This window comes from Pseudorca crassidens, chromosome 19, assembly GCF_039906515.1.
Source record: "Pseudorca crassidens isolate mPseCra1 chromosome 19, mPseCra1.hap1, whole genome shotgun sequence".
Lineage (NCBI taxonomy): Eukaryota > Metazoa > Chordata > Mammalia > Artiodactyla > Delphinidae > Pseudorca > Pseudorca crassidens.
Window position 1 is genome coordinate 33,196,493 of NC_090314.1, and position 13,050 is coordinate 33,209,542.

General features: G+C 49.3%; 1 protein-coding gene across 2 annotated transcripts in view; it reads left to right on the plus strand.

Annotated features, from left to right (window-relative positions):
- The first annotated feature begins 6,608 nt into the window (after nt 1-6,608).
- The window catches only part of AKAP1 (A-kinase anchoring protein 1), a 32,492-nt gene continuing 26,050 nt past the window's right edge, over nt 6,609-13,050 (plus strand). The window contains exon 1 of one of the 2 annotated variants that reach the window (XM_067717304.1): nt 6,609-6,687. The gene's annotated coding sequence lies outside the window, so the exon portion shown is untranslated. Of the gene's footprint in view, nt 6,688-6,720; nt 6,945-13,050 lie in introns of those variants that run through there. The other variant, XM_067717303.1, reaches the window with a different exon arrangement.

A 13,050-nucleotide genomic window follows, 5' to 3' on the forward strand; every position in this document is an offset into this window, starting at 1 on the left:
TCACCAATTATTGATAGATACCTCCTAAGTCATAAATCGGCTGTAATGGGACTTCCCTGCTGGCACAGTGGTTAAGAATCCGTCTGCCAATGCAGGGGACGTGGGTTCAAGCCCTGGTCCGGGAAAATCCCACATGCCGCAGACCAACTAAGCCCGTGTGCCAAAACTACTGAGCCTGCGCTCTAGAGCCCGCGAGCCACAACTACTGAGCCTGCGTGCCACAACTACTGAAGCCCACACACCTAGAGCCCATGCTCCGCAACAAGAGAAGCCACTGCAATGAGAAGCCCGCGCACCGCAAAGAGTAGCCCTCGCTCACCGCAACCAGAGAAAGCCAGTGCACAGCAACGAAGACCAGTGCAGTCAAAAATAAATAAATAAATAAATAGGCTGTAAAATGGAATATGATATAACAGATGTGGTGGGTTAAACATGTCTCCAGTTCTCTGCCTCTTCTCCCACCCAGAGGTGGAGTCTATTGGTGCTTCCCTTGAACTTGGGCTGGTTTGGTGACTTATTTTGACCAATAGAGTGCAGCACAAGTGATGCTGCCTAGGTCTGGACCTAGGTCTTAAGACACCTGGCAGATTCAGCCTTCATCCTCTTGGAACCTCAAGCCACTATATAGACGTGTTCCACTTCCTTGCTGGAGAGACCACGAGGAGGGAGAGGTAAGTGCCTGGCCAGCCCAGCTGTTCCAGCCATCTCACCTCAGGCACCAGACATGTGAGTGACGCCATCTTGGATCCTCCAATCTCAGCTGAGTCACCATGCCAACAACATCTGGAGCAGAAACAAACCCTCCCGATGAGCTGACAATCAATCGTTGTTGTTTTTTTTAAATTTATTTATTTTGGGTTGTATTGGGTCTTCGTTGCTGCGTGTGGGCTTTCTCTAGTTGTGGCGAGTGGGGGCTACTCTTTATTGCAGTGCACGGGCTTCTCATTGTGGTGGCTTCTTTCATTGTGGAGCACGGGCTCTAGGCACGCGGGCTTCAGTAGTTGTGGCTCACGGGCTCTAGAGCACAGACTCAGTAGTTGTGGCGCACGGGCTTAGTTGCTCCGCGGCATGTGTGATCTTCCCGGACCAGGGCTCGAACCTGTGTCCCCTGCATTGGCAGGCGGATTCTCAACCACTGCGCCACCAGGGCAGGCCTCAATGGTTGTTTTAAGCCATTTCAGTTTGGGGGTGAATTGATACGCAACAATAGAACTAAAGCAATACATTTTATTTTGGTGAATGTCAAATGCAGAAGGAGTACCAATGATATAGTCAAGCTTCCTTAACCCTAACACAAGCAGAATGAAACTCGTTGACATTTACCACCTCTCCTCCCACCTCTGTACTGACCTCTGTCACAGCCCTGATCCCACTGTACACAGCCTTTGTAGACATCCACGTCTGCCTTCCCTACCACATTGGGAGTATTCACCTTGGTAACCACAACACCCTACACAATGCCTGGCACAAAATAGCTGTTAATACATATTTGTTGAATGAACCTCAACTTGCTCTTGATTTATTGATGAAAGAACTTGAAATGCAATCATTGCTTTTATTCTTGGGCTCGGCACCATGCAAAGTATTTTATGCTGAATATCTCATTTAATTGTCACAACGATCCCATGAAGTAGGTCTTATTATTATCCTCATTTTACAGAGGAGGAAACAGAGTCTAGGCAAAGTTCCTTGAGGTCACAAGTGTACCTGTGCTGAGCAAGGCAATGCTTTAGGCTTTCGCAGCAATTAGATGAGTGAAGCCACTTCAGTATGGTGCCCAAAACCCGCAGGCGTCTGGTTGGATGACTGTGTCATGGTAGACAGCACTCGCTCTGTGAAGGCTGCCTCCCAACTACAGGAACGTCAAGGAGGGTTGTGCAGGTCAAGTTCTGCACAAGGGCATCCGGCCCAAGGGCAAGTAGGGACTGAAATCCAGGCTATGCTATCACACTGTGCTCACCATGGTGCCTGGCACAGAGCTGCCTGTCTGGGAGAAGGGACCCTTGTTACCTAATCTGCACAATGCCACTGGGTGGACTAGTGATACTCCTGGGTAGAATGTGCTAGTCTATGGGAAACCTGAATGCCTGATCAAACAGAAGACAGAGATGACTAAGAAACTTGCCAGGTTTTAGAATGGATAGAGCAAGGAAATGGTTCCAGAGAAATAGCAGAGGGTATGCGGAGGCTGGGGGCAATGGAAAATTTGAGAGGGGTCTGAGCCCCCATAGTGCGATGTGCTCTGCCCCATCCCTCCTAGAGGTGGGTCACCTTGACTAAATGTCTCATCCCCAGGGAAGTTCCGGTCTGTCTGCAGTTACTTGAGACTTCCGGATCTTGCTGTTTCAGACCCTCCCAGCTGCAGTGGTGCACAGCAAGATATGCAAACTAACAAAAATATTTCATAAAGATTATTAACCTTACCAGAGAGGGCTCACTGCAATTTTTCTCATAGAGTCCAAGCAATTCAAACATTCATACAGCACCCAGCATGTGTGGCCTTACAGATCCCAACAGTTGGCCCCAAAGAGATGCCTCTCATGGAACAGAATGAGGTAGGTAACAGTCTATCTATAGAAGATTTAATTGCTTCTCTATATGCACGAGCTTGGCTATAGTTGAAGGACCTAACTTGGTTTGGGGTAGAATTTCACCCTATCTGGAGTAGCTTGCAGAGTTTCTCAGGCTCCACTTCAAAACTGGAAGAAGCTGGGAAGAGTGGAGGGGGCTCTGGGAAATGGCCAACCGTACCCCTGCCAGACGCCCACTGAACAGAACCAGAATTAAGATCTTAACTATGTAGCTGGAAAATTCCCAAGAACTATGTAGTGGTGATGGTGTCAGAGCCTGGGTAGTGCCTATCTGAGGCCCTTTCATCATAGCCACTTGGATGAGGCCTCTGCCTTGTGAAGACATGGCACCTTGGGCCCAGATGGGAGGAAGGGGACAGCCACCTTTTATCAACTGCTGAATGACTTCACATTCTCTTGTACCACCTGGCACCCGTGGGTTCAAGAAAGAAGGGCATTGTACCAGTTTCTTAGGGCTGCTGTGACAAAGTACCACCAACTGGATGGCTTAAAACAATAGAAATGTATTGTCTCACAGTATAGGAGGGATTAAGTCCAAAATCAAGATGTTAGCAGGCTCTGTTCTCTCTGAAGCCTGCAGGGGAATCCTTCCTTGGCCCTTACTTGCTTCTGGTGGTTTGTGGGTGATCTTTGGCATTCCTTGGCTTATAGATGCATAAATCCAATCTGCTGTAATCACATGATGTTCTCTCTGTTTCCCTGTCTTCGCATGGCCATCTTCTTATAAGGACACCAGTCATATTGCATTAGGGGTCCAATCTACTCCAGTTATGACCTCAGCTCAACTAATTACATTTGCAACAGCCGTATTTCCAAATAAAGTCACATTCAGAGGTGCTGGGGGTTAGGACTTCATCATTATCTTTTTTTGGGGGGGGACACAATTCAATTTATAGCAGACACGTTCCTGTATAATACCGCTCTCTGGATCCCTAGATCCGCCTCTAGTATAGTGAACTGGTTAACCCATGGGTTCCGAGCCAGATTTCTTGGGTTAAAAACTTTGTCTCTGCTGCTGTGTGACTGAGGTTTGTGGAGGTTAGAATAAGGTGCTGTGAACGGTGCTGCGCGTTAAGTGCTCATTAAGCATTAGCCATTATTGTTACTTCCCAACTCTGTCCATTGACTTCCCTAGAAGGAGACCATTTATTCTTCCCTGCAGACACACATGTCCTGGGGCAGAACCAAATGCTTCTGCAGTTTAAGGGAACAGGGAGTGGGATGGAGAGTAAGAGAGGTTTGTTTCACTTTGTTCGGGGTGTTATATTAATCTAATGAGACAAAAGCAATATATTAAAAATAACCTATTTCCACAGAAAATACCATACTTATAAAACTATGTGTGCAATTTTGGGGAGCTCATGGACATCCAGAAGCTTGGGCAACCTAGCTTAAAATCCCTGCCTTAAGCAGGCTTTTGCCCATTATGAGCTCATGTTGGAGTTTAATAATAGAATCCTATTTTCCTCATGGCCACGTTCTTAGACTCACATTCCATCCTCACCTCCCTTCTCATTCCTCTATCTTCTAATCTCATACTAGAATCACTCTTTGACCTCTGAACTGCCCTGATCTTGTGGTCACCTCCTCAGCCACAGCTGCTGGGCTGATTTCTAGTTGTGATTACAGTTAATCTGTATTCTCACCTTTCCCCCTTGGACTTGAGTCTTGTATCTTCCCTAGTGTTCCCGTTCTCCCACTCCTCTTTTCTCCCCTCATTCCTTTTATCCTGGCAGGTTTTGCCCTCATCCCCAGGCATAGATATGACTGACATCTCCGTCTTCTTTGCCCCTGCTTTCTGTCCCTCCTTCTCATAACCATACTCATAGCTCCATCTCCCTCTTTCTTCCTCTTCCTCCCCTCTGCCTCCGTCCCCCCATTTTTTCCTGCCACCTTTCCAGGTCTCACCCCCCGGCATCATTTTTCAGTTTCTTCCTTGTGGATATTTCCTACCTCCACCACCACCAGGGCATTGTCTGCCTTTAAAATATCCACTTTTTACATGGTTTTCAATACATACTTGTATTTCCCATCCACTCCTCTGAGCCCAAGTCCTCTGAGCTGCAGGCTTGCATATCCAGCTTAATTACTATTTGCACTTGGATGTTACGAAAACATTACAAACTTAATGGGTCCAAAATGAAACGAATGATTCTCTGCCCCCATCTTCCCCCATCTGAATAAACTGTACCCCATTTCACACAGTAACTCAGGCCAGAGGAAGCATTGCTCTTTCTTCTTTACCCCCAACAACATGAGTGAGTCTTGTTGCTACTACTTCTAAAATCTGTCTTGAGTCCAAAGCAGTCTCTTCATGTTCACTGCCATGACTCTCGGCTCAGCCAACATGATTTCTCACCTGGGCCACTGTACCAGCCTCCCAACTGGTCTCACTGCTTCTATGCTAGTGTTCCTCTAGTCCATTCTTTCCACAGCAGCTACAGCTCCCATTTCCAAACAGAAATTATACTGTGTCACTCTCTACTTAACCCTCTTTAATGGCTTCCCAGTCATTCACTAAACATATTTTTACTGAGTGCCCTCGATGTGCCATACCCTCAACAATGCCTCCACTCACGAAATAAAAGAAATATGTAGTATGTAGATAGTGGTAAATGCTGTGAAGAAAAATAAAGAAGGCATGAAGGACAGGGAATTGTGTGTGTGTGTGTGTGTGTGTGTCTTTACAGTTATTAAGCAGGGACTCCAAGGAAGGTTTCACTGAGACTGAGTAGGTGATCTTTGAGCAAAGGACTTGAAAGAAATGAGGGAGTTGAGCTCTGCAGAATATTCCAGTTGGAGAGAATAGCAAGTGCAAAGGCCCTGGGGTAGAAGTATGCCTGGGAGCTAAACAGAGAAGAAGAAAATCTAAGCTTTACTATGGTTTATAAAGTGGTCCACTTCCCTCACACCCCCTGCCCCCCCAAAAAACCCCTCCTGCCTTTATAGTCTCCAACCTTCTTTTCTAGCACTCTCCCCACCTCACTGTAGTCCATCCACACCAATCTAGTTCACCAAACGCTGTTTCCTGCAACACAGGCAGTGTTGCTGCCTCTGCTGGAATACTCCCCAACCCTTATTCTCAAGTACAATTTGCAAGGCCAGCTCCTTCTCATCAAGCAGGTTTCAGTTTAAGTCTCACCTTAGGCCTTTTTGAACCACAGAACCTAAAATAGGTCTCTTGTTATTTCTTTCCTGATTGTTTCCTTCATGTCCCTAATCACACCATGCAATTGGGATTCATATACACATATGAACTTAAACTCAATAGGTATCTCATCATCATTTAAATTTGCATTTGATAACTAGTTAGGATTAACCATGTTCCCAAGTAATAGTTCTTAGCATGATCTCTTTTCACTTAAAGTCCCTATGTCTCTGGCCAGCTGGAACCCCCACCCTGTCCACCTGTTTGGGGGCAATTTATTTTCTCAAGTTTCCTCAGGGAGTCACTGATAGATCATGATGACTATCTCTTGGCAGGAATTATTCCAAAACCCAACCCCCTTTGGAGGAAAGTTTGTTTCACTTTGACATCACCAAGTTGTGAAAATGCGCAAGAATGCCGCATCTGAGTGGTGCCACGTACTCCCATTACGCAGCTATTATCGTGCAGTTATTAATATCACTAAATCATGCGTACAATGTAATGATGAATTACAGTGAATATACCTATATAATATAGATCTATATTCTATCTATAATATATAGTATATATAGGCAAGGGAGGCAAGAGGAGCCCTGCGCATCACTTGCCCCTTTGCCTTTTCCAGGGGCCTCTCTATACAGAGGCAGGCAGACGGTCTAACTGGCCCCTCGAAATCTCCCACACCCGAGGCGGGCGAACTCGCGCAGGTCTTGAGGGGTCCAGAGCTTCGAGGTTCGTAGGTGGGGGAGGAGCGAGGGGCGTTCCGAAGACTCCAGCCAGGCCTCTCTCCCGAGCGCAGCCGAGATTACAGCTCATCTCGCGAGAGCCTGAGCAAGGCCCGGCTGCGGGCGGCGGGGGCGGGATGTTGGCGGAACACTCTAGACCGCGCCCCCTCTGGCGCAGCTGGCAGAGGCGCTGGCGGGAGCGGCCGGCGGCGCGCACGCGCAGGTGAGCCGGGAAGGCGCGGGGGCACGAGGGCGGGGGGCGGGGCCTTGCGTCGCGCCGCGGGCACGTCTCTGCGCGTCCTCAGTATTTAATGTCTCTGTGTTCCACGGGTCTGGGCGAGCACGTGGGGGAGCGGCCAGAGTGCAACGCTGCGGGACCGGCCTGGCAGAGGGGCTGAGGCGGGGCAGAGGCGGGGGCCGAGGGGCCAGGGGGCGGCGGCGGCGCGAGGACTCTGCATCCTGACGGTCGCCGAGGAGCTGGTAAGTTGGGGCCGCAGGGAGCGGCTGAACTGGGGACCACCTGCCGGGGCCCCGAGGGCGGCGCCGTTGGGGTGATGGTGATCCTAGGGTGCAGGTGCAGGGTGCGTCGCGTGCTCCAGGACTCACGGGGTGCGAGGCTCCCGACGCTGAGGGCGTGCAGAGGGGTTCCGGCCCGTCGCCTGCTGTCAAGCAGGCCTTTTCTCTTTCGTCGCCTGCGCGCCCCCTCGTCCTTCTCCGCCGGGTTCTTGCTGACAAATCGCTTGTGCTTGGCTGGGGCCGCGCTCCGCAGCCGCGCGGTGTCCCCTACGCGCGTCACCATCCTCGGGGGCGGGAAGCGAGGGCGCGACGCCCGGGATACCCCTCTGCGGCTTAACTTTCCCCGAGCGCACACACTCTCCCGAGAGACGGACCTGAGTGCGTTCCACCCAAGGTCGCCCAACCCCACACGCGTTTACTTTTCAAAGGTCTTGTGTACCCAGTCTGAGCCGGGAGAGGCGCCGGCGGGCGGGCTGTGGGCAGGGCCAGGTGCTCACAAGGGCGAGGAAGTGTCCCAAGGCCTGCGGGCACTCCTTCCCCACTGAGTTGAATTGGTCACTTCAGGAACCTCACCCAACTTCTGGGCCCCTTTATATCGCCCGGGGGTGCTCCCCATCGAGGCCGGCGGTGGCAGACTGGAGCTGGTCGCTCTGCCCCTGGGAGTTCAGTGCGGCGAACCAGGGGAAGGGGCTCGGTTTGCAGAGCCGGGAGGATGAGCTAGGAGATAGGTCGTGATTGGAACCTTGTTGCGGGCGGAGGGAAACGGTTTGAACCGAGTTAGGGTCCCGATGTGAAAGGCTTGGTGTCTCTCAAGAGGATTAGCTTTTGCAGCCCCTTAAAGGGTGTCGGAGAGGCGGAGGCTGTCCTGTCCCGTGTGCCCGCTGACTTAATGCCCGCGGGTTTGTGGGTCACGTGTCGGGCTCCGCCTGCACCCACTTCTGGTACTCGGGCCGGAGGGACCACGCTGGTTTCGGGGTTCTGGATCAAAGTGTGTTTGGGCAGGCTTTCGCCAGTTTTACTGTTTTGTGCCCTTGGGTGCGGTTCCTCCCATTTTCCCTCCAAGGAAGGCACAAGAGACGGATAGGAGCTGTTGGTGTGTTGGGTGGTGCCGAATAGACCTGGGACTTCTTGGAAGCCCTGGGCGTTTCGCGGTCTCCCTTCTCCGCGGAGATGCAGAGGTTGGCTGGCGCCTTCTTGCCCCCCGGCCTCTACTAACACAAACCCGGTGCACTTAACTCCAGGTGTGAGAGGAGGCTTCTCAAGTCGGGTAGGGTGTGTGGGCAGGACAATTAGGTTCAACTAGCCATCTTTCCCCTATGAAGTTCAGGCTGCTTGGTGTTTAAATTGATTTCCTGCAGGAAATCTGGGTTGCTGGACACTTGGTACAGTCATATCTGTTGGTTTGCTATCCAAGCCCCCCACCCCCTTTGTCGAAATTATTGATCAAGAAGCACCATTCACAAGAAGCTATTAATTCTGGCAGCTAGTGACCTTACTTTGCTACCCTGTTATTGTAACTAAGTCCTTCCCGGATTAGTGTTTTTTTTTTTTTTTTTAATTCTATTTAGAAGTTTGGGCTCTTAGTAAGCACCACCCACCCTCTTAGCTCTTAAAGGTACAGAGCATCTTTGAAATGCAGAGAGGGCAGCATGATTTGACCATTTATCAGTTCCTCTTTTCTTGAAGTTCAGGTGGTTCACCTGCTGATTATTTAAGATTTTCTCAGCACTGGAAGCAAGTGAAGTAATTTTGGGGGAGCTTTTCTGACTTGTGTTGAACCTTTCCTCTTGAACCTCAAAACTAGTTTTGTGGGTTCTGGGTAGTAATTCCTGGGTATATTCTCGGATGAAGAATGGCCCTAGGCTAGAGTAGGTTCTCTGCGTCCTACAAGTATGCAAATCTTTGAAGCCTTTGTGCCTACCTGGATTAAATAGGCTCTATTGTCATATGTTTTGTCAGGTGATGGCCCAGAAGTTGCAGGTAACTGATCCCCTCCCAGCCTGTGAGTGTCTAGCTGGAGCCCTTTGTGTGAATATCATTTCCTCCTCCCAGCTGTTTCTAGGAAGCACACTCAGACTTGGCCACTGCAGGGTGGCAGTGAAGGTGTCTGTTGGAAGTGGCTGCTCAGGTGCCACGGGGATGTGTCTCCAGTATAAGGTTGCTCAGCATCAATATTTTAAAGTCATTTGTTTTGCTCTACCTGGTAACCCCAGTTATTCTTGGGCTTTGAACCCAGGCCAGGTCATAACCATCGTTTGTGGGTGAAGGCTAGTTTTAGGCTTTTCAGTGTTCTCCCATCCTAAAGACAAATTAAGATAATATTCGTGGGGCATGGCACTGTGCCTGGTACATGATGGGTGCTCAAGCATTGATTTCTTTTTTTTCCCTCTTTCTTAAAGAGTCTCTGAGACTGACTTTAAGTTTCCCTTGAATCTGTTAAGTGACTTGAATTCTAATAAAAGTACCCTACTCCCCAACCTCTGACCTGGAAACTTGGTTGGAAGGAGGGGGAAAACAAATTGGCTTCCCCACACTTTGCCAGCCAGCCTCCTGGCTCAAGCCTACAGCACCCCATGTGCCTGGTGAGCTGGTGCCTTCCAGCCCATTCTCCCCAGGCTCCTCCTTCCTCATCTTCCCTGTGAGTCTAGAATGAATGGGCTTCTCTGCAGTCTGGACCGCTGTGCTCTTGTGGGGAAGTTTTGGGTGTGACTTAGTACCTTCAGCTTACCCCTCTAGGGAGTTTCCCTCTGCTCTGGGCAGGTGGTGGTGGGTCCTTACGGGCCTCTTATCCCACTGAAATCATTTCATGCTATTTGAGTTGCTGATCTTTGTGGGATGTATTTTAATCCTAAACCTTCATTTCTAGGGCAGGTTGTTTCTTCCACATCCCTTTCTGGTGTAATGTCTCACACAGGTTTCACCTTTGATCGTTTAACATCAAGTACCCATTGTGTGTGGCATTTCCACCGAGCAAACCTGCTGGCCCTCGTACCTAGTTTTAAACTTGGGCCGTGTAAAACAGTGACAGTGTTTCGGGTAGGACAGAGTAGCTGGAAAAATAGCTGGTGGGGACATGGAAACTAAAATTTAGGGGACACCTCTTCCTTGATAGTTACTCTGGGAGGTGAGTTACAAGCAAACGCCTCCCTAATCCTTTAATCCTGACACCTCTGAGTGCAGTTGAGGGTGAAGCTAGAGTTCATTCGGGATTGTTTCAGTGGCAAATAAAAAATACAAATAGAGGGATAGAGAAACCGACAAGTGTGGGTTTGGACTTGAACTAGAGGGCTTTTGTGAGAAGGACAAGGAGTCATCAAGTCCATGGGCTTTTCACCTAATCTTTCTGTTGCTTTCTAAGCAGATTGTTGCAGTAAAGGAATGTGTGTTATCATTCAGCATTCTGAGGACTGGCTTTCAGTTATAAGGAACTTTCGAGGTGTCCTTTTCCTCCTCCTAAATGGTTCTACTAAGTGGTCTTTGTTCTGTCCAGTTCTTGCCATCTTGAGTGTCTCTGCAGCTCGGTTTGATAAGTTTGCAACAGTTGACAGTAAACATTCTGTCCCCATCTGGTCGTACAGCCTGGCTGCCTTCACTTAGCCGGTCCTCACTGAGGCCCGTGTACTTAGGAACAAAGCAGGGCCTCAGAAGAGTTCTGGAAGTAAAGGTATGCAGTGCTGAGGGCTGATGAGGCTTGTTTCACCCTGGACTTAGCTATCAAGAGCCCTGGATTGGGGGTTGTGGGTGGAGTGGAGGTTGAGATCTGGGTGCCGCTTTCAGGGTTGAAACCTGGCTGGGGTTCCAGGCAGGTCTGTTGGCCCTCAGGGTCTTAGTTTCTTTAGCTGGTGAAAGAAGATTGGTCAACACCAAAGGCATTCAGACTGTGCCCCTAAGAGCACAATCTTAACCCCTGGAGTTAGTCAGCCCCTTAGGCTGCTGGGAGGTAGAGTTGCCGCAGGTTGTGTATGGGAGGCAGGGTGTGTTTGGGCTGGGGGTGCCTGGGTAGTACAAGCCGAAGTCTAAGAAAAAAATGACAACCCACTGTTTTAGGTGCATTTGAAGTTCATTTAACTCTAAGGTGCTACTGTACTAAATATTTTTATTTTTTACAATATCTTTATTCTCCTCAGTCTGTCTTTAGGGTTGAGGGTCTAGAGCTGCCTTGTCCTATAGGGTAGCTACTAGTTATGTGTAGCTAGTTAAATATAACTTTTTTAAAGCATTAAGTAAAATTAAAAAATTAGTTCCTTGGTGACAGTAGTCACATTTCAAGTGCTCAGTAGCTTCATGTGGCCAGTGGCTGCAGTACTGGACAGTGCAGGTTCTGGAACATTTTCATGATCACATAAAGCTCTGTTGGACAGCACTGGACTTAGTTCTTTGCCCAACTCTAAAAGCTTCATTGTCTCGCCTTGTAAAGCATCATGTGTTTGGGCTTAGTCTTCCATATTCCACACACCCAACAGCTTTGGTGACAAGTTATTTATCAGTCCTCTCCATGGCATGTTCAGAGCAAGTTCCGGTCTGCCAGCTTGGAGGGCAGTGATCAATTATGAAACAGTTTGAGAAAGGAGTGTAGTGAGGGCTCTGGGGATGGGAGTGTGAAGTGAAGGGGCCAGACGCTAAGCCTTTGGAAAGCCGTTTTCGCTTGAGAGCCTGTTTATCAGTGTAAAGGTCCTCGCTGCTTCTCCAAGGCCAGTGCTCACTGGCTTGGTCGTTACGTCAGGAGACTTGCTATTTGGTCCTTCACTCACCTGATGACTTCCTGCAGGTCTCAGTGTGGGCCCTCTGCTGAACCAGGTTGCAGACACCTTGCGGACAAGCGTCATTTTCATTCTGCTCCTCCGGTCCATCTCAGTGTTAGGAGGCCTGGCTTTACTGAAGGCCTCGGGGAGAGTTGGTCCCCAGTGGGGATCCCGAAGTGTTGGTGTGGAGCCGGCTCTGGGGAGTGCGCTCTATTTCCAGATGCCCCTCATCTAGTCCTGCGTGTGCTTAGTTTGAACCCTACTAGACTGGCCTTTGGCATATAATGTGAACTCTTTCTTTGGACCCCAACAGCAGAAGATGCATAACAGACACTTACTGAGTACCTACCGTATACCTGATAATTTGGCAGGGTTTTTGCACGTTATTCCCTTTTTATTCTCTCTCAATCCTATGAGGTTAAGAATTCCTAGTTTGTGGACTTTCCTGATGGCACAGTGGTTACGAATCTGCCTGTCAATGCAGGGGACCGGGTTTGAGCCCTGGTCTGGGAAGATCCCACATGCTGAGAAGCAGCTAAGCCCGTGCGCCACAACTACTGAGCCTGCACTCTAGAGCCCACGAGCCACAACTACTGACCCCACGAGGCACAACTACTAAAGCCCTCGCGCCTAGAGCCCGTGCTCCGCAACCAGAGAAGCCACTGCAATGAGAAGCCCATGCACCACAATGAAGAGTAGCAACTAGAGAAAGCCCGTGCGCAATGAAGACCCAGTGCAGCCAAAGATAAATTAATTAATTAAAAAAAAAGAATTTCTAGTTTGTGTATGTGGAAACAGAGGCCCTAAGGAAGGTAAGCTGATCCTAGGGCACAGGACTGGGCTGTCTTGGGGCTTAGATGAGGGTTCAGTATCTCTGGCTCCCTGCTTAGAGGCTGTTTCTTGTTAACTGCCCCATTACCCCTCCATCCTCATCCAGAAAGTGAAACTGGGTTTTTAAAAGAATAAAATCCCACAAACTGAGTCAGACTGTTAGGTCATTACAGCCTCATTCAGCCCTAGGAGGGAGGTATTTGTATCCCATTTCTTTGGATGTTATCATTTTACAGGAAACAGAAGTTAAGGATCTTTAAGGCAAGTGTTTTATCAGAATTACGCAACCGTCCAGTGCCTTCCAGCTGCATAACCATGCCTTAGGGCCTGGAAAACTGCTCTCGAGACTGGCTTAGTTTGATCACCTGGTTGAAAAGGCAGCCTTGAAGTCACTCATTCCCTGGCTAGTAGTAGTGTGGCCTGTCAGACCTCACACAGGGTTTCGAGACCATCCCCTGGCCTCAACAGGCCATCGCCTGAGAGTAGCTTGGCTTGCT